This window comes from Phasianus colchicus, chromosome 6 (genome assembly GCF_987193195.1).
Source record: "Phasianus colchicus chromosome 6, bPhaCol1.hap1.1, whole genome shotgun sequence".
NCBI classification, from domain to species: domain Eukaryota; kingdom Metazoa; phylum Chordata; class Aves; order Galliformes; family Phasianidae; genus Phasianus; species Phasianus colchicus.
Window position 1 is genome coordinate 29,310,969 of NC_143441.1, and position 25,053 is coordinate 29,336,021.

The following is a 25,053-nucleotide window of genomic DNA, read 5'->3' on the forward strand; positions in this document are numbered from 1 at the left end:
GGCACTGTGTATTCAGAATTATAACCTGGAACTGGCACTGGTGGAATCGAAATTTTTCCTCTGATCCTGTTGTTCAGCCTGGTTAGAGAGAAGTCTGAGTACTTCAGCCCTAATTCCTGACTGCCTCCAGGATGGAACCTGGCCCAGGGAATAATACATTTACTATCAATCTACAGTAGTATCCTTTTTTTTTTCCTACTTCAACTGGCAAGTATGTGAGGCTGGCAATCTTTTCAGGCTGCATCCTGTGACTGGTATCATCACTGGCAACAATGAAAGGAAGAATGCAATGTGCAGAAATTGCAGCTGAATTGTGAGCCACTCTGCACAAGCTGGAGGGCTTGCTGTAAGTGTGCGTGCTCATTACAAAGGCAGAGGGAGAGGTGTTTTTGTATCGACTCCAAATGATTTGGATGAGGACATGAGCCTTTTTCACTTTTTGGTTCCTTTTGCTTTGATATAATACTGCTATCCGAAACCCCAAGGGGAAATATTTCAACACAGAGACAGTCTTCAGCGATTAAACTATCATGAAACACAGACAAAGCTGGTAGGGTTGATTGGCTCTCACTGTGCCTTGACGCAGCTGTGGCTTGGACGAAACCAAACTGGTTATGAGTCAATCAGGGGAGGATGGGATTATGCCAGAGGACAGGGAACCAGCTAGTGGAAGAAGGAAAGATAGCTATTTTCTCCTTCAGATTTTCTTTCATTTCTTTTTATGCTGGCAATTTGTGACATTCACTGAAAAGTGAAGTCGTCCCCACCACAGTCCCTGCCACTGTGGACCACTGAGACTGCTGGGAACTGGTGCCTCCAAGCCTCGTCCTCAGCAGGGCCATTTCCAGAGCCCTGTAGAAGTTTTATGCAAGAGGTGATCAGAGCTTGGGGTGCCACTCTGGTTTCTGGATTGTTTCTGCATGCAGGCCAGAAGCTAATTTTAAGTGGTTCCTATATGGCTTCATTACTGGGGCATTTGCACAGCTGCAGATCAGGAAAAATGTTGGCAGAGGTGACTCCTGTCTCTCCGTATCTCAACTCTACCCTGTTTTCTTTTTGGCACTTATTTGATCCCTGAAGGAACTGCATCTCTGCTGTGTCAGATAGTGCTATTCATTGTCTAATAGCAAATAAGCTTCAACTATAAGGACGCTACAATAAGCCTGACTACAGGACACCATGTGCTGCTGAAAAGTGAGGGGACAGAGCTAAATTTCTATCTCAGTTTACCACTGTGCCTGGGTGGTTGATCAGAAAATTATGCCACATATCTTGTTTATTCTCCTAAGCTCTCCAAACAGAGCAAAAATTGTAAGGAGGTCCTGGTGACTTTTTTTTTTTTTTTTTTACAAGGGATAGGAAGGGTTTGGGAAGACTGTTGGATACTGCTATGAAAAGTCTACTTTAGATATAACTGTGTGCTTCCTTGTGCTTGGAAAAGCTGCAAGTATATGTTCCTGATATAGGAGGAAAGCATGAGGAATATCACGTTATTCTCTAAATACAGAGCTTCTTAAAATTCCTAAATCTCTCTGGAATTGTATGCAGCATGAAAACTTGCAAGAGGCTGAAGACTGAGGATGGTTATCTAGAAGCATGTAAATAGCTGGGAGCAAATTATGTCATGTCATCTCGTGATGCACTTGATGCAAAAGTGTCTGGCTGTTAAATGGTCACGCTTCAGTGCTGGCTAAAGTTGTAGGGGACTTTCTTCCGGAAAATGAAGTTTCTAATGAAAACCCAAAGCACTTTGAGTAATTGCTAACAATAATGTGGACTATGGTGCTTCAATTGTACAGTTCAGGAACATTAAACCTCTTAACCTTTGAGTTGCCTACTTGATTTTAAATGAATACGATACTCAAGATGATAACAACTGTGCTGCTTCGTTCTTTATTAAGGGCACACATGATTTCTCGTCTGCACATTAACAGTCTCATTATAATAATAAAGAATGGCAAAAATACAGGTATCAGAAGATTATTAGTACCTTCCAGACACAGTCTTTTCACAGTTCCTGTTTCTAGAACTGCACCACTCTAATTAGCGTAACAACTATTGCTACATTCACAGTGTCAACAATAACATTTGATGACACAGAAACCTTAAAGACACTCATTTCAACCACTGTTCTCTTCGGGGTTTGTTTGAAAAATCTATTTCACGTCTGCTCTTCTGCTGTGTTTCTTCCACAGTGTGCAGAAAAAAGCAACAACAATAGCACCCATTTTGTTGGGTTAAGGTGAATTGATCTGTACATCATAGGAAAATCTGCTTTCTTCCAGAACACCACTGTGCAGACATGCTGCATCCAACAGGAGCTGTTCTGCTGAGGTGAGGCACATCTGCATGCTGAAAGTTCACACCGAAATGTGGATGCCACACAAAAGAAAAGACAGGCCAAGAAGAAAAACATGTTTTGCTGAGAAGAAGAAAGGCAGCTCAGCTTTTAGTAATGGATAGCATAAGATAAATTATTTTGCCTGGATTCTGCTAACTCCATATAAAGTGTAACAATTTTACCACAGGACTGAAAATAGATGTGGGTCGCACTTGTGAAGGGCTCAGCTTGGCTGCCCTGAGCTCAGCGAGGTGGGTGAGAGAGGCAGGGTGATGGGTGAAGGCTGGGCTGAGCCGTGCTGAGCTCCCACCGCCCAGTGCTGTGGTTGTGTCCATCTGTCTGTACACTCCACACCAAGTGAGTGTGGTAGGCACCACTTCTGGTCTGCACATAGGCAGCCTGCAGCATCAGGATGCCTTTTCCCTACCCAAAATGCTACTGGATATCCCCAAACTGAAATTCAAAGCAATTTGCTCCAAAATCAAACAGTTTTCTCTTAAAATGGCAAGAAATGATCTCACCACAAGAAAGCTTTGACAAGCAGGCACAGACCAGATTAATTAGACTGCTTGCAACTCAAAGCAGTTCTGTGCATCCAGGTTTGAGGGAGGTAAAGAAGCACATTGTTTTTCCATAAACACAGTTTAAGGTTTCAGCCCACCCTCAGGACATGACCAATTCTGCCAGTCCTGTTGTAGCCACCCTTTCCTCTAATTCCAGGCAAGCTGCAAGTGCTGAGGGTCTGATTTTTTAACAGAAGGTTAAATATTGCTGTACAGCCCTCACCGGATGAGGTCATTACATGTATTTTTTCTGTTCCATCGGATTTCTACTGGTTTTACTAGCATCCTTCATTTCCAGCCCGCACCTCCTTCAGTTCACCCTTCCATTATCTGAGTCCTTATCTACAAGCAGTGGATTTGGATTAGATTCACAACAAGTTTACTCGCTCTGCACCACTTACCTGTTGCCATACCTCTCAGCACCACCATTTGCATTCTCATTGAGCTGCTGCATATGCCTGGAGGTATCTATTTCCCTGCCAGAAAAATTCCTAAATATTGGCCGAGAACTTGCCAAGTTCTTAACAGTGTGCGCCTTCAAGCACCTAATTCACATCTAAGCTCTCTTGAGGTTTGCAAACAAAGTGTTACCCTCCCTTGCCAGACCTGACCTGACATGCATTTCCAGAGCATGCCTTCCAGGTCAGGCAGCATGCAAAACTCAGTGAGAAAAATGGTGGTGAATCTCGGTGGTGCAATGGTCAGAGAGCCCACACATTACATGTGAAATTGGATTGATCCCCTCTGAGTGAGGGGGACCTGTCTGTCCTACAGGTCTCACATCATTGTGGTTGGCCACTCTTGAAGATATTCCTGTGGATGGGGTACTCACGGGGCGAAGTGGGAAGAAGAGTAGGAGAAAAATTAACTGCAGAGTCTATGGGTGGAAATGCTAGCTGTGGATTTACTGAACCAAAGCAGGAGACACCCTCTTTCTCTGGCTCTATCCTCTCTGAGTGACTGTGCAAACCTGATGACTTGCTGCTTTAGAGACATGGGTTATGCCATCTATCAGCTTGAACACGTCAGAGAGCACTTTTTGAAAGACAAAGCTTGTTTTTCTATCTCCTCATCATACCCTTCTGCCTACTTAGCATGCTATTTTTGTTGGTCCTTTTTTTTAGCACAGCAGCTTTAATATACTCTATAAACCACTTCAATTCCAGCAGGCAAGACCACCAGATGCCTTTTGAACCTTCTCAGGAAGTCACTCACTGGCTTTAGCTAGCGCACAGCCAGTTTTCAAGTGTCCAAGAATGGGACTGCGTGTTTGTATGACGCTTGTTTATCAGGATAGTGTGAGTAGAGCTTTCAGATCTCAACAACCTGATTCAGCAACAGGGGACCTCTCTACTGGGCACGCGCTGTTATCAAAATGCAGAAGTCTGGCAGAGGACAGAACGAGGTGCTTGGCCTCCAGTCTCTTGGAAATGGGAAAAAATGTTTCCTCTGTCACTCATGTCACAGCCATGTGTGCTTCTGAGTACTGTCTGGCAGCATCCTCAGTGTCTGGAGGCCACCCCATATTGTATTCTAAGTGGAATGAAATAAGTTTCTATAAGCTTAAAAAATCACAGAGCAGATGAAAGGGCCCTGTGTATCAACTGACGATTCCTGACTGCTGTGGAATAGCTGTTCCACAACTTTCTCTGCTTTGAAAGATGCAAGGACCAAGCTGTGTGAGAGTAGGCCTCCAGAAACCAAGTCATAATTATTTTAATACTTCTTAACAATCATTCTAAGTCAGCTCAGATCAGTTATGGAGCAAGTCTTAATGTAAGACAAATTTGCTCAGTCACTATGGGGTTTCATAATGCTCTATCAGCACAACTAACTGGGAACTGTTCGGAAAGTATTTCCAACCATATTAAAAATAGTGGCTTTTGACAAGTGGTGGCATGTGTCTGATATGCTCTGGGAAGATCCTTATTGCTATATCTCTTCACAGGATGTTGGGCCTGATCCATTGCAAGCAAGTTCCACCCTTCAGCTCTGGTCAGAGAATACCAAAAAGGCAGCTACTGTTGCACAGGCTACAGGTGCCATTCATCCCAGCCACCTTAAAAGAGAGCTTTCCCAAACCATTCTCTACCACTACTGGTAATACCTCTACTGAGGGAGAAACATCCCCTACTTTATTATGGATTCTGCTTACACTGGAGTAAAATGGAAAAACCTTTTTATTGTCTTGGAATTACCAAATAAATATGTGATTCATAAAGATCTCTGGAGATACCTGCACCCAAAGTAAAATGGGCTGTTACTGTCATCTAGGCTCATTAACCTCTTCTTAAAGACATATGCAGTTTTCACAGGCAACATGTTGCACTATTTTCATAAAGTCATAGAATCATTTAGATTGGAAAAGACCACTACCATCTTCTAGTGCAGTCATCAACCCAACCCCACCATGCCCGCTGACCACGTCCCCCATTGCCACAACTACATCTTTATTGAACACCTCCAGGGATGGTAACACCACCACTTCCCTGGGCAGCCTGTTCCAGTGCATTGTCATTCTTTCTGAGAAGAAATTTTTCCTCATATCTGGTCTGAATCTGCCCCAGTGCAACTTAAAGCCATTACCTCCTGTTCTACCACTAGTTACCTGAGAAAAGAGGCTTTCTTCCAACTCGCTCCACCTCTCTCCTCCTTTCAGGTCATTGTAGAGAGCAATGAGGTCTCCTCTGAACCTCCTCTTCTCCAGACTGAACAATCGCAGAATCACAGAATCAGAGAATGGCCAGGGTTGGAAGGGACCTCAAGGATCATGAATCTCCAACCCCCCTGTCACACACAGGGCCATCAACCTCCCCATTTAATACTAGACCAGGCTGTCCAGACCCCATCCAATCTGGCCTTGAACACCTCTAGGGACGGGGCATCCACAACCTCTCTGGGCAGCCTGTTCCAGCACCTCACCACTCTCTCTGTAAAGAACTTCCCCCTGACATCCAACCTAAGTCTTCTCTCCCTCAACTTAAAACCATTTCCCCTTGTCCTGCTGTTAACAACCCCAGTTCCCTCAGCTGCTCCTCATCATACCTGTGCTCCAGAGACTTCACAGCTCTGTTGCCCTTCTCTGTTGCCTCAGTGTCTTTCTTGTAGTGAGAGACCCAAAACTGAACACAGTACTCAAGGTGCAGCGACACCAGCACTGAGTACTGAGGGACAATCATCTTCCTCGTTCTTTGCTACCATTTCTCTTAATAAATCCTTCCCACTAAATCTCAGGCCCTGCTTTATCCCCTACAAGCATGCAAAACAAATATTTTCCTTAGTCTTTGCAGCAGCTTTCAACATAATAAGACTAATTTTGTCATCCCTTAGCATTTTTTTTCACTCTAAGAAACTCTAATTCTTTCTCCCTTCCTTCAGAGGTCCCGTTTTCTCCAGTCCAGCTGCTCTATGAAATATTCCTGGTCGTTCTGGGACTGCATATCCCTGCACAGCACACCATGAACTCCCAAAGTTCAAAGAGACCTTGGCATATGCCAAGAAAGTCAATAGTGCCATTTCCTCAACTATAGATTAGGAATAATTTAAAGAAAAACAAACAAACAACAACAAAAAGACCAACAATAAAAGAGGTTTCACATACAAGCATCCCACCATTTAAGAATTTGGTTATATGAAAGCTGCTTCTCTGACCACAGAAGGTATGCTTTCCTGGATGGATGGTAGCAGGATCCAGAAGGTGCCGGTATCCCATATGTTACCTGATGGAAGAAGGCTGATGTGGGGAAGAGGGTGAGGAGAGGGCAGGATATGAGTTCTGACCAGTCCAACAAGCTGACTGTGTGTAGTCATGTTTGGCTGCTATTTACTTGGCTCTGAGACAGCATGTGACATGTTGCAGCTGCAGGAGGCAGTAGACAGGAGGCAGGGTTGGGTTGCTCCTGCAGTGGCAGCTTGATACAAATCCCCTTTAATGCATTTCTGTATCAAGATCTGGAAAAGAGTAGGATACAAATTCAACACTCCAGAGATGGGACAAATCCAGAGAAGAATCAGTTGATCCACAATGGAGGCCTTGCATTTAAGAAGAACCGACATGTGGTATGTTATTAAAAATAAGTGCTTGGAAATAGCTATTCTGATTCTAGCCAGAGATGACCTGATAGGTCACATGGTAACATTCAAACGGAGCCTTGAAATGTGGACTGGTGAAACTAGGTTGAAACCACCAACAAAAGATCTCCTCACTTCAACAAAACTAAAATTTGCCTCTGTATTTTAGGACAGATACACCCATGCAGTGGATGCCGTGAGAATTTATAATCATAGGTGCAGTGACTGAAAGGACCTGTCAGGTCACTCTGTCTGTTCTCCCAAATAATAAATAATTTGTTCCTGAGTGATACCAGAAAGGAATTACAGCTCATACTGAATTCAATTATCTGCCTAAAAAGGCAACGAGATCTAGGGACTTGCAAGCAACCTTTATCATCTTATTTATTTCCAGGTGATTTCCTGAAAGTAGTCACAGCTTGATGCTTTTGTGAGGTCCCATAACTCCCTTCTCAGAGAAGATGTATTTAAAGTAATCATCCATTTATGCCATTTATATCTGGCAGATAACTGAACACTAAGCACCATTTTAGATTTGTCTGATAAAAAAATTTGAAAGAGATATCCGTGAAAATAGGATTTCAATGATATTTTGGGGAAAACACTCTGCTTATACCACTTCTTAAATTTAGATGCTAAATTGCTGCTAATGGGCAAAGGAAGAGTCTCATGCATCAGGCTTTGGTGCACCCTGCGCTCCTTTGCACATGTTGGTGGGGTCAATTAAGAAGTGTTTCATTTTGCAGTGCAGTATTTGCAATGCCATGGAAGTCAGTGGAATTACAGAAGCGCAAATGGGAGTGATGCAGTTGTGAATCAGAGCCTGAGCTAAAGGCCTATTTTAAGTCATGTTCAAACTGTGTTAATTGGCAAAAGATAAAACAAACACACTGTTTGTTTTGCTGCTGTAAGGAGTTTGTGTTGAAAACCATGACTAAATAATAATTAACAGGCTTCAAGTAATCAATCAATCATACTTCATGAAAATAAGCTGTAAACCAGAATCTTGGACTCGGCTTTAAAGTTCGATGGTGGGTTTTTTTTGTTGTTTGTCTGTGTGTTTTTCTCTTTCCTTCTTCTTCTTCTTCTTCTTCTTTTTTTTTTTTTTTTTTTTTTTTTTAGGACAGCAATGATGCAAAGCTGAAACTAAATCCAGGCTTGTACTTGATTAGCAATTCCTTATTGTGGTTTTACAATGTTAAATTTGTACAAACAGATTAAGTGTGTTTTTAAGCTATTCCTAAATAGCCTGGGAACTAAGAATTAAGTGCAGATTCTGCCCAGCCCCTCAAAAACCAACACACCCTTCTCCAAGCCCAACACCTGCTGTTAAAAATACATCACACAATGGCTCTGATCTTATATACCAGCAGATGTGAAGATGCCCAGAGGTCTCTCAGATGTTTGTGTTCCTGGGTCACGTGAGGGCACCAGGAAGGGGAGGGAAATTATGCTGGAATTCCAAAGGTCACCGCTGGACAAAAATAGTCAAAATTGCACACATGTTGAGAAAAAAGAAAGGTTCAGAAATCTGAAAATCTGGACAAGAAGTTTTCCTGAGAGCAATGTTTCATCGCTGAATTAAAAAGGAAAGGGAAGGAAAATACAGTGTGAAGGAATGGAAAAGAATGTCACCAGGAGGAAGAAAGTGCTCTAAGGACAGCCTCTAGCCTCAAGCTGAAAATAATTAACAATTTCCAGCCAAAATGTGGAAGGCTTTCCTCTCTCACATGGTTTCCCTGGGTGATCTATTACATATTCCTACCTGCACTGAGCTGGTACGCTTTCAAGTTATGATGAATAATTACCGTTAATGATTTGCTGCGTTATTTTGTGTTCAGAAGAATTTTATTTCCAGCACACATGACTGGGCTGCATTGCTTTATCTGTGCATTTTTATCCAGGCAAAGAGCCTGGAATTTGCTCCCATGATTTACCCCCCATGTACTCCCTGATCTTAGGGATATTATTCACACTGTTAGGTTGTTATTCACCCAGAAGACATGTGGTAGCTCCCTGAACAGCCCTCGCCTCATGGTTTGTTCGACTGTCCCCACACAGCCCTCTCCCTGTGGGTCAGCCTGCTCTCCTTGCACCCAGGCAGGCCTCACAGCCTCACATGGCCCCAGTGGAAGGAAGTGGTGCTCAAAGGGCTCTTGTGTGGGGGGGAGGCCCAGGCCATGCACATATAGCACATGGCAGCGTTAACAGAGCTCAGGGCTTCTCAAAATAATCAACCCAGCAGCAGTGACACAGCAAAATACATCATAATCACATCAATTATGCAATCACTATTTTGTGAAAACAAGCCTCTGGGATTTCTTTTTAAGTAATCAAAGAAATATCAGACAGGAAAACAATGAACCTTCCTATTACAAATGAGCAAGTCTCCACCGGAGAGAAAAAAAGAGAGATGAGAAACTGGCTCCAGACATGCCATAAAAACACTGAATTCTGCCTGCAATTCTGACTCCAGGCCCTGCACCTCTGCCCTAGGGGAGGGCAGAGATGCTCAGTGCTGGCCTCGCTTGCCTGCAGTCCCTGGGCAGTAGGGAATGGTGGCAGTGCCACCTGATCCCTGTGCCCCTCACCCGCAGGGAGAGCTGCCACCGTGGCCATGTTTTGTCAAAATCCTATGCAAAACATGCTCAAAAACTGCCTATTTGAAGGCCTTAGAGGATGCTTCAGCCTTCTCCCTGCAAAATCCTGAGTGCTGCTCTGAGCTGTTTGCACTGGAATGTGTGAGCCTTGAGGCTGGGTTACAGCTGTTGAGACCACAGCCTGCATTTGGCAGCGAGCTTTGGAAGGAACTATAAAGAAGCTTTTTGCCCCGCAGCTAAAAATCCTGATAAAATCTGTAAGCATCTGAATGGCAAGGGGGAAAAAGGGTCAATTCAGTCCTCTGCCTTCTCTTGAATTTTCACCTTGTCCCCCCATTCTCCTGGCTGCTCTCTGGGGCAATGATGCATCTCTGCTTGTACTCTGCACCTTCTGGTCCCCAGACTGACTGCTGAGTTGCAGCTCCCACACAACCCATCTAGTACCAGTTCTGACCAAAATGTCACCCCAGTAGCTTGCATCTCCTCAACAGGGTGAAAGGCAACAGCAGGGAAGCCCAGGGGAAGGAAAATACAGTGCTGTAACAAACTCTCATTTTGGCCTATCAGCAGCTCACTGAGGGCCGTTGCTTCCGCGAGAGCAGAAGTAATTTCCACCTTTACCATTTTGTTCCAGCCATGGCCATGCCCCAATGTCTCAAAAAGGCACTGCTGGCCCTCACAGACTGAGGGAGCAATGTCAGCCAGGGGCCTGATGCTTCTGGGCTAAGTGGGCCCCTCAGGACTGGGATCTGGCAGCAGTGGGTAGCAGGGCCCTACCTTGCCAGCATCAAGCGTGAATAATCGGGCTTTCATGTGGCTGAAAGGTGGGAGGTGAAGGCTCAGTGCAGCACCTTCCACCTGGGGCCAGGGCATGGAGGCTGCTGGCTCCCACCCCTTACCTCCAGTCTCCCATCAACCCCAAGGGCTGGGGAACCCACACTTCCCACGCCTCACAACGTGCTTTGAGCTCCAAAAAAGTCATAAATGTGTCTCCTGGTGCTTCCCAGGTGTCCTGTCTCGACTCTGTCTTTATCACAAGGTTCCCCAAGGTGGTTGGGCTCATGTAGTCACAAGGAGGATGCTCTTCTTAGGTTCCAGTAAGGGGCGGCCACAAGGGATTTGGACATCACTACATTTCAGCAAGAATTGGTAATTAAATGCCTCAGCTGCATCTGAACAACCAACCCCCAGATCCATCCCTTCTCTCTTATGCTGAGAAGAGGAAAATCCCTACAGAGTTGCAAGGGTACCTAGTGCACGTGGTTTCTCTGGTGGCATGGGGAATCTTTCCCTTCAGTATCCTCTATCATGGCTGTTGGCAGCACCTCTGCTTACTGTCCCTGCTGGGATGCTTTTGTTCATGCTCAGAAGGACAAGTTATTTACAGCAACATTAAAACTGGATGTGTGAGATGATCTCAGTTCTAAAAATATTAGGGGCTGGGCTTTGCCTCAGGAGGGAATTTCTCTATGCATTTACCCCTTCAAGGTCAGCAACATAAAATCAAGTAGTGCTTTGCCTGGCTTCATACTCAACGTCCTGTGTGAAGATTCTTCTAATGCAAGTGTGAAGAAAAGATTTCATTAACGTATCCCCATTCCAGAAGGAGAAGAAATCATCATGCATCACAGAAGCTGCTCTCTTCCTCTCTATCCAGCCTAGCTGCTTCTATGCCTCACTTTCTGGTTCACTCCCTTCATTTTCTTCCAGCTTCTGTGTATGACTACTGTTGCCAAAGTTGCTTATCTCACTTCTGCATAACCAAGCTGGGTACATCTGGCTCTAAGGATTTCAGTGCATACCAAGCTAGCCAAAGGCAGGCAAACCAATACTCTGAAAGCCATTTATCTCAGAGTTAAATCTTTTCTTTACACTTCCTTACAAATCTAATTACTGAATTGCTCTGCTGTAAAGCCTTTTCAATGTGCCTGCATTTTCCTATTTCTGAAGGGTGATCTCAGGGGATATACAAAGAAATGAGTTATCATGCTGATTTTTCTTGTGTACATGTTTCAGAACTTTTTAACTTTGCTGTTAAAAGGGTACAAGAAATCACTCATTATTTCTCTTTAGATTATGTTTACATATGTCCTGAGCTGATTCAGCTTGATTCTGCAGGGGCAGGACACTGTGGCAAGGTATTGAGCATGGACCAGTGCCTCAGGCTGTGGAAAGCTTTGGACACAGCTCTATGCAGGCATGATGCCTAGGAAAGAAGGCCGATACATATAAATAAAACCTAATCACATATAAAATATAAATTAATGCGCATAAGGGGAAAATACAATAAAATAGTAAACCAAATGAACTAATAGATCATAGCAACTCCTAATTTTTGAATAATGGTTTTGAAGCAGACATGACAGACCTGAGGAGATATGAGACATTGCATTGTACACAGCACACTGTGTGGAGACCAGCTAATGAATTCAGACAGCCTGAAAGGAAAGGAAAATGAGTGCCTTATGCACAGATGCTTCTCATTGTCATTTAATTTACTCTAATTTTATCTATGTATAGTCATATTTCTCCAGTTTAAGTTCATAATAACTAAGGAAACAAAGAATATGCTATGGTGGAGTTTCTAAAAGAACCTACTCTACAGTTAACAGTCAGTAGTTAGTACTCTGAATTACCTAGATATGCAAAAGAGCAGTGGGAGAGATCATAACAAGCTTGAAGGAATGAGTTTGGAATGGATCTTGCTGCTTTTAATTATTATGAATTCTCTTCTGCCTTCAATGACACTAGAAGTGAAACAAATACATCTCAGAAAGTTTTGGAGCTCGGACACTCAGATCAGACTTGCCTGCAAAGCCTGCAGAGGAAGAAGAAGAAACAGGTAAAGCTTTGAATGAAGACTGATGGAACATCTCAGCTCTGTAGCAGACCTCCTCGATGACAGTGAGGAAACCCTTTAACTCCTCTCTTCTTCACTTCTACATCAGTAACACAGTCTGAACTACAAAATTTTTGTGCCCGCCTTCTTTTTTTGGTTAACAAACCTCTTCATATCAAGTAAGCATCAATCACTATCACCTGGGTCAGTCAGACAGTAGTGCAAAGACACCCCAGATACCTACGCACACACGTACACGGTACAAATAAAATGCAAGCACATGTACTGCACAGGAGATGCAGATGCCGGGGCTTAGCTTCTGTAGAGCTCTTAGCATGTGTGGTCGCACCACACCATTCTCTTCAGCCGCCCCTTCCCTCCCTGAAAAGGACAGTTTTATGCTCACTGTTTGAATAAAATAGTGCTAATATTTTAATTTAAAATGTGCACAGGCATAGTGCAGAGTCTTAACTGACACCTTGCAAACAAGAAGAAAAGAGAGGAAGGAGTGCACCAGATTCTGCCTTTTTTTTCTGTGGTCTCTTTAGAGAAGAAAAGGGCACGAGAGGGAGAAAGAAAGGTCCTAGTTGAATTAATGTAAATGTATGAATGAGACACTTCTAAGCATACCCAGGTGCCTTGCCAGCTCAATGCAGAGAGGTCACAGAGAAATAGAATGTCTAATCATTGAAATAAACACAGCTGTGCGTACTTACATTTTCCATACCTATTTTGCTAGTGGGGAAAAAATAATCACTCCTCAGAAGATCTTTTCCAGCCACTTCCACCTTCTTTATTTTTTATCCAAATTTTTGTTTAAGAAGTATTTGAGAGTTAGTTTTTTAATTCTCTTTCTTTCTTTCTTTCTTTCTTTCTTTCTTTCTTTCTTTCTTTCTTTCTTTCTTTCTTTCTTTCTTTCTTTCTTTCTCTCTCTCTTTCTTTCTTTCTCTCTCTCTTTCTCTCTTTCTCTCTCTCTTTCTCTCTTTCTCTCTTTCTCTCTCTCTTTCTCTCTTTCTCTCTTTCTCTCTTTCTCTCTTTCTCTCTTTCTCTCTTTCTCTCTTTCTCTCTTTTTTAAAACATTAGAATAAAAATTACTCACCGTAGCTGGATTCCTTTTCCTTTTGGGGTGATTTCTAGCATTTGGAATGTTACTTTGCCTTCCAAACATTTTTGGTCTCAAATTGTGTGGAAGTGTGCGAAGACAATTTTTTCAGTGTGGAATTTAATACTTGTGAAATTTTAAGGCAAGGAAGAAGAAGACTAAAAGGGTTTTTGGACTGCAAGCACAAAGCTGAAGATTTTGTTTGGAAGGAGTCAATGGGGAAAAAAGAAAAGAAGTAATTCTGCTCGAAGTCAGGCACACAAAAGTCAGAAGGAACCACTGAGAACAATTTTTTCTTTTTTCACAGGCTTAAGAAGAATACTTGAAAGCCTTTGAATTCATTGTGAATGTTTCAAACAGATATGTTCTTTCTACATTTTATGCAAATCAAATTAAAGCCAAGAAATTTGGCTGAAAAGCATCACTGCTTTTGGATTAATCATCTGGTCAAATAACAAATATTACCTTTCCTGGGAAACCTCCCAACACTTACAGCTTCTTTTAGGGAATTTATTGTCACGGCATTGTGCAGAAAATGCCTGGCAGAGTGGGAAAGCTTGCAAAATGAAGTGAAATAACTGCAGCTACTTACGGCTTGTGGCCAAAAAGCTGCTTTTAGCAAATGCTTTGAAAACAAGGGGCTCAGCCACCAATTATTGCTGCAGTGCATGCAAAGTATGCATACATACAACTTGTAGATACTGGCCTGCGCTGGGAATTGTACCAATCACTGTTTGTTGCCTAGCTTTGCAACAGCATCTCATGGCAATGCACATTTCTATCTTACTTTTCTTCATGACCAAGAATACTGGGCCAAGCTGAACACTTTTTTAAATTCCTAAGACAGGGGAAAATGTGCTCATTGTTTTATTGAGGTAATCTTGATTCAGGTATAGATAAAAAATAAATTACATAAAATCAAATTTAGTGTTGTTTAAGAATGCAGTACATTTCCTACTTTGGAGACAGAGCAAGGAGCGAAAGTATTTCCCAGCACTGATGGTTGTCTGCAACCTCACAGCTTTAAGCCTCCCTGCACCGTTGCTTTTCCTATAGCAAGCATCCAGCAGGGAAACCACCTCTCCTTTCCACAAGCCAAGGCATCCGTCCCATGCCGGCCTGCTCAGCCCCCTTGGAGCTGAGCCTGGATGACAGAGTTCACCTCTTTGAAGGCAGAAGACATTAATCAAGGCAGCAGGATTAGATGAGAAGGATTCTGTTGGCACGGCTTTTTGTCTTGCGCTCCTTCCCAAGGCAGCAGGAGGATGGGTCTGACACGAGAGCCCCAAATTCTATTTTTTGTTTTTTTTCCCCTTCCCTGGGAAAAGTAACAAGAGGAAAAGAGACAGAGAGGGATCATTATGGCTAATTCCCTTTTAAACATCCAGGCCAATTCAGATAATGTTATAGCAAGGGCCATACTGAAACAATTTTTAAATAACCTTTCCCTCTTCTGCACAACCTTATCACTGTTTTCCCTACACAGGGAAACAAAACTTACACCAAGGCTTCAAGCAGTGCACAGGACTTGCAATGTGCTCCAACAGCAGCTCCCTTGAACATACTCCCCAAGTGAAGGGCTCTGCTTCACCTTTTAAGGCACAGCTTCATAGTTGTGTGCTACATGGTTTGAAAAAATGTTCTTAAAAACCACACTGCTGGCAAAAAACCACATGAAGTGAAATCATCTCTTTAAAATGTATTTTTAAACAGTTTTTGAACAGTTCCCTCACACAGTGGACCTCATTGATTATACAAATAGCCAGCTGTAAATAACTGGGAGACTCAGAGCTGCAGAGCAGATCAAATACTCAAAGGAAGGGTATATTCAAAGCCTCAGTTTCAGTAGGTACATTTCAAAAACCAAGGGAGTTGGCAAGAACCAGAACCAGCTTTGTGATATCAATGGCCCAGTGCAGCTGTTGACTTCTGGAAGTCTAGTTCAAATCCACTCCACAGTGTGAACATCTCCAAGTACTTCACTGTAGCAGCAGGCGGAGGGTGAGATGGGCACTGAATGATGGTGGCTGTGGAGAGTGCCCAGGAGAGCAGGAGGAATGAGGCATCCGTGTAACCTGCCACGTGAGAAAGGCCTATGGGAGTGAGGAAATTCACCCCAGCAAAGTGCAGAGGAGAACCAGAAAATCTCTCCAAAGATACAGTAAGGAAGGCAGGGACCAATTAAGCTCATTAATCCACAAGGCCAGAAGAACGAGTAACAGGGTTTGAATTACAGAAGTGCTACAGTAATAACAATGCTGCAAAATGTTCTCCCTTACAAGGAGGAAGAAGAGAAAGCATAGTCAGGGAACTGGATTGAAATAAATAGGGGCTGATTTATTGACTGATTCCATCCAGGTTTCCATTGTGTCTTCAGCTTTTCCAGCACTAATGGAGGTTTCAGGAGGATCAATGAAATGCTGTTGATGCAGGATCCTAGCATGCAAGTTATAGCAGAAAGAATTGTTGAACTTATATCACATGAATCTTACTCCCATGTAACTGCAACTGCATCAGTATACACGAAAGGAAGATAATAGAGAAAATCACTTACTTTTTCTTTACAGTAAAGACCTTTTAGGAAAAGCAAGTCACCTGATAGTTTGTGCATGGCCTATTCACAAATATTTCCTAAACAGGTAGCATCATCTGGGATTATTAGATATTTTTGATTCTCTGAACTAGAAGACAAAAGAACAAATGTTTAAGAAAAGTTTAAATGAGAGTTTAAAATATTTCAATTTTTCTATACGAAATAAAAAATGTTTTGCTTTGCTCAGCATGAAATGTTCCTTTCAGCTACTTGTAAAAGCAGCATATTAAGCATCAGGCTGAAGTCCCTGGAGGGAGGAGCCAGCTTTTTCATCCAACAGCTCCTAGTCTGAAGGAGAAGAGTGTTCAATACTTCTCTTTCCAGAAGCCATAGCTGGGGAGTGCCTCATCTGCCAGGCTACAGCATCCCAAAGCAATGTAAGCTTTATTTTATCTAATCTACTTTCTATACTTATATTTACATCTTTCACTTGAGATGAGTTGTTCTACCTTTGGAGTCAGTATTTTCCCCGCCATCCTAATGACACATGTTTACCTGCCACCCCTTATGATTAAGTGATGTGTCAATGTCCCATGCAAAGAGCAGTGTCAGCAGAGAGAACTGCTGGAGACCCCACCTAGAAACACAAAAGGCAACTGTGTCAGAGCCATGCCAAGGACAGGCAGGTCATAACCCTTTCAGGCAGCTGTGAAAATTGAGCTTGGGTTCAATTAATCCTGTAATTGTATTGAAACTGTTCAATAAACTGGAAGATCCAGCTGCAATTAGTTGGTAATATTAGTGAAATGTCAGGGATGCTACTTTTTTTTCCCCAACAATTGAAAATCAGCAAAAGTAAGGAATATCACAGTCTGATATCATCAAAGAAGGTTATACATGCAACGTGGAGAAAATAGGGCTTCTTTTAAAGAGGATAATTAACCCTTGGATTAGGAGTTGAATAGGTACATGGTAGAGCTTCAGTCACTTGCAGTCCATCTTTCCAAAACATGGGCTGTAATTTGAGCAAAAGATAAGAGCATAATGCCTGTATTATTAGATAAGTTTGATGACTTGTGCTAGGCAGGTCAGACTACATACCTGTTATGTCCTACTAGAGCCTTAACATCCTTAATATCAGATTAAATGAGAGTGAAGAAGGGACAATGACAAGCCCTACTCTTAGCACTGTGTTAGCAGCATTAGATGTGTCACACTGAGGGTTATGCAGGAAAAGGAACCCACTGGAAAAGCTAGTTCTGGTTTCACTTATATACTGAATTGATTGAAAGCAAGTCTATGAGCGATTGCTCACTTTACATTCATTCCCAGAACTCTCACTTTTGATTTAGCTCCAGTGACTTTGAACAAGTTTGAGCTCCCTTGAAACAGAGCATGCAGAGATAAGAACATCCATGCACAGACTCACACTTCAATTACAATTTGAATTAAAACCTGGCTTGTTCCACTCCAAGGCTGGATGCAAACAAAATCACTCGAGGCACTGCGGAGCACTGACTGGCATACGACTTAATTGCTAATCACCACTGACAGCCCGTTGGCTCACTGGGCCTCAACACAACATGCAACCTGCCAACAAGAAGTGAGTCAGCAATAAATAAAGTTACAGACTCTGGGACTTCAGCTGATTCCAGCCTGCCTGTGGGGATGACAAAAAGAGGAATTTTCAAACCTCTGATCTCTTACAAAGCTGGTTACAACCAGGCCCGGTGGAAAAGGAACGTGGGCCAAGCGCTCCATGTTGTGGCCCCAAACTCAGCCGGTTATTACGAAATGCCATTCTTTGTTATGCAGCTGGTGTTCCAGGGCATTGCCAGTCCTGAGTTTACTGGTACTGTCTGGCTACATTTGATTGCCCTGCAGTCACTTGATTCTATTTCATGGCCAATTTGCTCTACTGGTCTGGTGCATGGCAGAGGCTGTCCTGGCCACTTTATGTGGTGGTAACCAGCAGAGATCTGCTGGCTCAAACCAGAGTGACTCAGCAGAGAAGCTGGCTTTGAACAAATGAACCTGACTCATCTTCCAGTTACCGAGAAAATGGTTTTGTCCAGGAAATACCCCGCACCATCAAGGCCTTTTCACAAAATACGCTGTCCTTAGTTTCATTCTTAGAAAATCATTCAACTCAAGCACTAAAACAAGATGGGTTAATCTCCTAGAAAGCGAGATTACAGCATTGCATGGAGAGTTTAGTGGGTCAGGAGCACACTGCCCCATGGACATACAAGGACTTGGCGGCAGGTAAAAGGATGACAGCCCAGCTGGTGAGTGCACCAGGGAATATCCTTCAGGGAGGGGTAGGAGGCCCAGCAGATGCCAGGAAGGGGTCAGGTTGACTTCAAGCAGAGGAAAATGTTACTACTCTTGGCTCCACCCAGTCCAAGACGCCCCTCAGCTTGAACTGAGGAGCAGAGGCCTTACAGCGCCCAAGAATCTCCCACATACAGCAGGAATTCCTGCCTCATTCCAGAGAACTGCAGTTACTCTCCAGCAAAGGGAAAACACAAAAAAAGGATGTTTCTCTGGGGGAAAGGAATGATCAATGAAACCGTCGCTTCTGCAGTGCAGCTACTTGATCTTGTGGGATATCAATGTACAGTCCTTTGTGGGTTAGTATAAAGAACCAGCACTGTCATGTTTCCAAGATAAAACTATTCAGGAGTGAATTTCCCATTCCTTTAAGACATCAAAAAAACCCTTGACAGCAACTTCTGAGTACATCCTATTCTTCTTTCCTCCTCAGAATCATGGTAGAAAAACAGTTTATTGATCTCTGCTAAGAAATCAAATGTTGTTATAACTCCGAAGGGTGTCCAGTTACAGAGAAAATCGGTGGTAATTGGAAGCTTCGTGCAGACCTCATGTGACCCTGCTCATTCCGGAACAGAAAACTGTTTTTGTCTAACTTCGAAAGAAACCAGACAAGCCCTGCAAGGTTACTTACAATCCTGACACCACTCTCAGAATTGCCATATGCTGGGAACATGCTTTCTTGCCTATCTACAGTATATATCTGAAGGACTTTGTTACAGCCCCGATATTTGGCATATCTTAAGCCTATTTAGAACATCAACACCATCAATCACTTGGTATGGGGCCGAGCAGCTGGATGAACCTTGGCTATCATGCAAAGGCTATTTGTCATCTGGGCAAGTCTGTTTGGCGTACAACACTCCAGTCCCAGAACAATTTTCCCTCTCCAAAAATATTCTCTTTGATTCAGGAAACACGTGATTAATAATGAACAAGGGCTTAAAGATGGAGGTCAAGGCTGAAGTCTTAACCAAACAAGTGTACTGCTTACTAACGTTTGACTCAGTCTTCAAATATTCCCTTGAAGAGCACTTTCGGTGGAGAAACCCAAGGTTGTTTTCAAGTAACAGAAGATCCAAGAGTCCTGAGTGGCTGTCGCCACAACAGAGGTTTTCCTCAACTGTGGTGATGTTCTTACAAATCAGTAGCTAAACATCAAATCTATAACAGCAACCTACATCTTAGTATAAGCCATGCACAATTAAATTCCCATTCTCTCTAACACAAGTGATACTTGGCACATCTAACATATAGGCAATTAGCTCTCTCTTTAAAATAAGAAATATTAGCTAAAGTATCTTAACCATCTGTGTGAGCCAAAATAAGAGCAGGGGAGTTTACATAAACAGTCTTAGCATGCTTAACAATCATGTAGCTAATGATTTATTTTTTTAAGCCTCAACAATAGGGGATATAAGCAAGTACTTCATCACTTGTGTCTCTTTGCTGTTATTGAAAGACTAGTAATTAGTGGGTGACTAAACTTCAGAAGTACATGTTACTTCTGTACACTGGGCTATAAAAGATAGATTCTCCCCAGGCATCTGCAGAGCCAGAAGGAAAAGGGAGGAGAAAGATATTTTGAAAGTTTGCCTTATCACTTGCTGCATTCTGTTCACACTTTCAGCCCTGCTTCTTAGCCTCTCTCCATCACTTATCTCTCCCTATCTTCCCCATATTTGTCATTTGTCTAATCTTTTTTAGAGTGTAAATATGCAGGAAATTTGTGTGTCCTGGCATTTTTAAAATCAGATCCCAGTAGAGTACAATGCAATCCAACATCTGACTCACTGTGGGGTTTGCTTGGTAGGAAGCACATGCCATGCTTCTGTTACAGGGACGACCCTATTAAGGAATGACAATGCATGTAAACCCCAAATTTGTTAGTGCTCATTGTTACTAAAGCAGGGTGAGTGACCTTGTCATATTTAACAGCTTTGAGCAGACACAGCAGTGTAGATCCTGAGGGCAAAAAAAAAAAAAAAAAAAAAAAAAAATTTCCACTAGTGATGTAATAACATACCCAGATAATTAGCCCCTTTCCCGTTTCCAACGGCTCGAATAACTCAGTAGTCCAGCTGGCAGACTCACGACACTGCACCCATGCAGTCAGCATTTGTACAAACAGAACCCAAAACAAAAATCAGAGCTGTCTGTCTCGCCTCCAGCCCAGGGCAGCATTTGGAGGGCAGCATGGCTCCAACCAGTGGCACCGCCACCTCCGGCTTCCCGCAGGCTCAAAGGTTTCAAACAGCAGCAAGAAGTGACCCAACAATACGCAAAAGATGCGCATTTTAGCTGCTTTTCAAATGGAGCTGAAAACTCTAGGGACTGAGGAGTGAAATACCTTGTTTACTGCTAAATTCCTGATTCATGTAACTAAGCAACACAGCGCTACGGCTCCAGAAAATGGAAGCAAAATTAGTTTTTTAACAATGCCACATTACCTTTGTACATCTTGTTCCAACTCTCCCTCAGGGTCTTACATGAATGAATCAGAAAATTGCTCCCTTATGCGAGGCTTGTGTCTGCACCTGCATTAAATTCATGTCAGAGAGGGGTGGAGGAGGCGATGTTGGGAGCGCCAATAGGATGGCACATCCGGATTGCAGTGCTTGGTCTGTCCAGCACGACAATTGCCTTTAATAGCTTTTTGAGGCACGACAAGAAATGAGCCTTGCACCAGTGGTGGTCCCTTCAGATAAAAAACAGAATAAAAACAATTTGGGAGCTTGTTTCGTGGAGTGCCTGTCTCCCATATGGCTGGACATCCCCCTGCAAACAGTCAGAGATATGGAGTGCACGTAAATGGGTATTAATTGCTGACACTTACAACATTTTTGTAAATGGAAGTACTTTCTTTGCAGCAGACATATTTTCGATGGTAGAAAACGGGAATTTCAAACCGTTAGGATTGGTGCCTGCGGGTGCCTTGCAGCCGGATTCTTGGACCGATGCCCACAGCCTTGGTCTGGCACAGAGCCAGACCCAGTGCTGAAAGGGCCTGTTTTCTGGTTCTGGTTTTGGATGTCGCTTCCATGAGTTTGGCACAGGCGGACAGGAACACGAGCTCAGCCTTGAACCCGAGCATTAGACTAAAACTAATCTGAAGCTTCAGCCCACTTCGCATTATTCCTGCTGGTTAATTCCAGCTGTTCAACTTCTCCCTCTGCCACAGAGCCAGGGAGGGTTTTGTTGACAAATTTGCCGTGCATTTCAAGGGAAGCAGGATCTGGCCAACGTTTTGGGATTATATATTTTTTTTCCACTTCAGGAAATGGAAGTGTTGGCAAAAATATTCTCCGTTGTTTAGGATAAGAGAGTGTTTGGACATATCCAGTTTTAGGCAGTCTGCTTAGTCTGATACTCTTGATATATGAGACAGCAAAGAAATATGTCTAGGAGCCTTGGAATGAGGCATCTTTTTTATAAGATGAGTGAAATACACACGAGGATGAAATATTACTTGCATATTACCACCAAAGCTGGTTAAAATTCACTCAATTGACTCCAGATGTGGGTTTCTTCAGCAATTTTAAAGTTAGCACTACTGTAACTAGGTGTGAGGCCAAGGCAAACTACTCTAGTGCTTTATAGCACTTGGAAGCTACGGTAGTCAAATCAAAATATGTTACAAGAGAATCAGTTTCTTTAAGCTTAACAGCAGGAAGGATTTAATATACTGAATACAGCCAACCCATCTTCATTTGAAACAACATAAAATAAATCCTTACCACATTTGTGACTTACTATTTGCATAAAGGACTTGGTTCAAGAAGCAGATCCCTGGCAGTATTCATGCAAGCAGGGCCATGCAACTCTGCAGTACTTTTTATTTATTTTCAAGAGGTTACAACTGCAGGCCCTTTCTCTGCTAATGGGGGTCAGTTGTCTGAATACTGTAAGCTACTTTTCAGTATTTATTTTGTGCTTAATAAAATATGTAAATGCTACTTTTGCACTCCTTTCTCTGCCTGCTGTCTTCTTGCAATTAGAACTCTGTAAAAGCTTCAGACAGGCATCTACTGCATTGCTCACTAGCAATAAGTTTTGCTTGTCCTTCAGTGAATTGCGGTGGTATTTTATCAATGTCTTTTCATATCTTATCTATTAACTAGCTGCCTATGTTTACACTGGCACAGGACTCTTTGTTATTGCCTTCATCCATTATTTCATTAGCAAGCTGTGAGACTGATTCCTAATGAAAGGCAAGCAGCTTCTGAGTGCCTTCGTAACCAATGCTGATAGCATCCTGGGCTCAGCCCACATCTCCTCCCTGAACGGGCACAGCCAGGATGCCCATCCTCTGCTCTGCTCAAGGATCCCAGGGTGGCTATGGCAATAGTCTGGTAAGACCTTGCTCTTAAGGTCCCCAGGAGTTTACCGCCTCTATTGAACTTAATTGAGTTTGTGTTCTTCCTTATTCATTTTAAAATACACAGGGGCCTTTGGAAACAGGACTCAAGAGTACCCTAACAAACCAAGAAACTAGAAACTAGAATGTTTTATTTTGAAGTAAATAAAGCACTCCCCTGACTTCTGAACATTTAAAGCTGGCCATATGGCGGCCATACTGTACTGGAACGACAGACATGCTGAACTTCCAGCACAGAAAAAGCTTTTCCTGGCTGTAGAGGAAGAAGTAAGGCTTGCCACAAAATTGCACAGTAACCTGAGTGTTTAAGATTGTCTCTAAACCACTCAAAACCAGTTTCTTTCTGCCTGACAGTTCCAGCATGTGCACATTGCAAGAGAATAATTCTAATGCACAATTTAAGGTGGCCAGGTAAGTCTCTTCTAATGTATTTCATATAGCAAAGATTTAGAAAGAAAACCTGAGGTCATTTAGGGGTTTTGACTGACCTTCTCTTGAAACAGATTTAAGAGAAAATGGTGTTAGTATGTTAGTATGTGCTGGTGATATAAGGACATATCCTCAGCTGGTAAAAATCAGCTTGTAGCTCCACACATGGCAGGGGAGTTCTGCCAAGTCACAACAGCTCTCATGCAAATTCACTCTGATGGTTTCAGAATGCTTTAGTTCTTCAGTAAAACACTGTTTAACTCAAAGTTTAGAAGAGATGTAAGCAGCAGAAAAAAAAGGAAAAAGTGACAATAAGCCAGGAGAAAATATCTCACACTTAAGAGCCCTTGGCATGCTACACACCACTATTTGATTAAGTGAAGTTGTAATACAAAGACAAGGATTAATCACACAAAAGAGCAACATAATTAATTGCAAAAGCTAAAGGAGAATTTCAAGAAAGAATGCATCCTTTCATTTAGCTTACAAAAATACAATTAGTAATTATTACTGATTTCCTGGAGAAAGTCCAGAGCAGAATTAAAAATATCTTGAGTCACAAGGAAGTTCATTGGTCCACAGGGACAGGCACACTAGCTCTGTGAAGCCTGTATTTGTTCAGCAAACTTCTTGTTTTTAAAGTGATCGGGGCTGAGTTACACACCAGGACACCCATGGCTGGGCCCATGCCAGGACCAGAAAACTCTTATTTTTAAAAGCCAGTTATCTATTTTAAATAAAGGAGGATTTCTGTCTCAAAATTTTGTAACATCTGCCGCGAAAAATATTTAAAGATCACTGTAATTCAGAGAAATCATTACAAGAAATGAGAGAAAGAAAACACATCCATTTGAAAATAAAAGCATTCTAAAGGCATTGTGAGTGGATCATTCTGATCTAAATTATTTTAGCTCACGTCGGGAAGAATGATGCATTTCAGAGGAACAATATCCTTTAAAACTTTATCTGCCTGGAATCATCTCATCAGCTTTCACATTTGTTCCAGCTTGCATGCACACTAACACTTTGGTCACAGGCATCTCACAAGGCATGCAGATGATGGTCCTGTGCTGTTCCCCTTCCCTGTGACAGCAGCAGCTGCCACACAAGGCTGCTGCCTTCTTAGTCTCTCTCTCTCTTTTTTTTTTTCAAATGCACATCCAGGCAGTTCTGTTTCTAGTAGTGCATTGCTGTTATGAGCACATCTCTGTTATGAACACAAACTGAAACACCAGAGGCAGCAGGAAATGCTTCTCAATGTGCAAATGCTGGAGCACAGGCACAGGTACCCAAAGGCTGCAGGGTCTCCTCAGAGACCTTCAGAAGCTGCCTGGATGTGGGCCTGGGCACCCTGCTCGGGGAGTCCCTGCTGAGAATGGGGTGGGCTGCATGGACCCACCTCAGCCATGCTGAGATGCTGTGATTATTTGAAAAGTGTCAATCTTGATCCTAAGTTCTTGTTGAAGCTTGGGCCATTGGTTATGGAGAACTAGGCAGTGGCCTGCATCCCTAGCACCTTGTGCTGCTGGTTGAAAACTGCCCAGAGTCTGCAGGAGCCTGGGTGGGAATAGTGCCAATGCAGCCAGGTGCACACCATCTCTTCCTGCACTGCCTAGGGGCAGGGAAAGGGAACAGGAACAAATTATTGTGAGGGCCAATCCAGAGAGGGAGGAGCCTTTGAAACCCTGAAGTTGTTTTAGCCTGGCTTTGGGATAAAGGGGGCACAGAACAAACCTCAAAATCCGGCAGCCATGAACACCTCCATATGCACCTTCCACATTTAACTGAAACCAGCTTAGGGTTACCCAAAATGCTTCTGTGGCATTCATTGTAATCAGGTATTTCAGTTTGCTTACTTTATAT

General features: G+C 42.9%; 1 long non-coding RNA gene across 4 annotated transcripts; it reads right to left on the bottom strand.

Moving 5' to 3' along the window:
* Positions 1–15,399: 15,399 nt before the first annotated feature.
* Positions 15,400–18,148, bottom strand: LOC149917518 (uncharacterized). 4 transcript variants are annotated; one of them, XR_016467510.1, is made up of 5 exons: positions 17,743–18,148; positions 17,505–17,639; positions 16,605–16,686; positions 16,112–16,197; positions 15,400–15,952 (listed from the first exon to the last, which is right to left on the bottom strand). It is a non-coding gene; the product is annotated as an uncharacterized LOC149917518 (long non-coding RNA). The 4 variants fall into 4 exon arrangements; XR_016467509.1 differs by having other exon boundaries at positions 17,490–17,639; XR_016467512.1 differs by lacking the exon at positions 16,605–16,686.
* Positions 18,149–25,053: the final 6,905 nt, after the last annotated feature.